The sequence below is a fragment of the Manis javanica genome, chromosome 12, assembly GCF_040802235.1.
Source record: "Manis javanica isolate MJ-LG chromosome 12, MJ_LKY, whole genome shotgun sequence".
Taxonomy (NCBI): Eukaryota; Metazoa; Chordata; class Mammalia; order Pholidota; family Manidae; genus Manis; species Manis javanica.
In genome coordinates this window covers 93,501,471-93,502,822 of record NC_133167.1, presented here as the reverse complement: position 1 = coordinate 93,502,822, position 1,352 = coordinate 93,501,471, and the positions used below count along the sequence as shown (strand labels likewise).

The window sequence follows — 1,352 nt, the reverse complement described above, 5'->3', positions numbered from 1 at the left end:
TCTTGTGTCACTGAACACCGTTAAGGAGCTGAAAAATCTCTTCCCAAAGCAAAAACCTTCCAGCAGAAATCAATGATATTTTAGGAGATTTTAGTAAAAGTGAAAGGGTCCTTTTACTTGGCTTGTGCAATTAAAACACACCATGCACTGAAAGAAGCGGTGTGAGCATATGGCATTGTGATGTCTTCAAAGTGTGGTCTGATGGGTCCGCAGTGGCCATGCTGAGGACGCAGGATTGAGGACAGAGCTGCGGATTATTGTGTGTTGCAAATAAAACCTAAGAAGGCCCCTGAAATTCAGTTTTTTCTTGGTGTTTTATTGCCCCTTTTCATTCCTGAACACTGTCGTTGTTCCTTGCCACCTTCACATTCTAGCTGCACGGTGTTCTCGCCAAGAATCCGACCGTACTTCCCTGGTGTGCTGGGAAGAAGGCACGTGCCACTCAGCTGGGTGCGGGGATGGAGGGTGGTCTGTGCCCTGGAGAATGTGTCACAGACTCTTGTTTTTACGCATCATCTCATCCCTAAGGAAAGCGTTTCGATAAAATGACCTCTAGAATTTCCCGGCTCTGCCCCTATAGGAATTATGTTTGCCTCTGGTTTGACCCCCAGTTCGATCCCTGGGCTCCCCGAGGTGACAAACTGGACGGGAATGGTGTTTTTTAGGGCTTTTTTTGCTGTTACTCTTCCCTTTTGCAGCTTGCTGATCGCCAAGAGGTCGGAGGTCTCAGAGCTGCGGGTACACACCCAGGGGCAGGAAGGCCTGATTCTGTCCAGGTGCGCCGGGCCGCGGTCTCCGGAGAGGGGGTGTTGGCGGGTCCGGCCCGAAGACCTGCACTGAAGCCCCGCTTTGCAAAGTGGGGTCGGAGGACCAGCAACGAAGCATCGGCTCTGAGAGTGTTGGACGTGGCCCTTCGCCCCGCGCAGTCCTGCAGGACCGGTTGGCCTGTAGGGGGTTTCGGGCGCCTGGCGTGCAGGTCAAGGCCGACCACCCGTCCTGCTCCCCGGAGAGGCGGGCCAGGACGCCTCGGGGAGGGTCGACGGTGCGCGGCGGGAAGGGCCCAGGGCCCGGCCAGGTCGCCGGAAAGGGCGGAGGAGGCCGGTTCCCAGCAGCCCGCGCGGCCCAAAGCACCACCCGGGGCGCCGGCCCCGCCCCTGCCCCGCCCCGCCCCGCGACGCAACGGCGCCCACTGAGCGGCGGGCCGCGCCCCTCCCGCCCGGCCTCTCTCGAGCGCGACCCCAGCCCGCGACGCCCGTGCGCGGGGCCCAGGCCCTGTCGCTCCCGCCGGCGGCGCCGGGCGTTCCTGACGCCGGGTCGCCGGACTGCGGCTCGGGGCGACCACGGGCCCCGGA

General features: G+C 61.0%; 1 long non-coding RNA gene across 1 annotated transcript; it reads right to left on the bottom strand.

Annotated features, from left to right (window-relative positions):
* Positions 1-295: 295 nt before the first annotated feature.
* Positions 296-1,145, bottom strand: LOC140845222 (uncharacterized). The gene is made up of 2 exons (XR_012123996.1): positions 747-1,145; positions 296-523 (listed from the first exon to the last, which is right to left on the bottom strand). It is a non-coding gene; the product is annotated as an uncharacterized lncRNA (long non-coding RNA).
* Between the last annotated feature and the right edge of the window lie 207 nt (positions 1,146-1,352).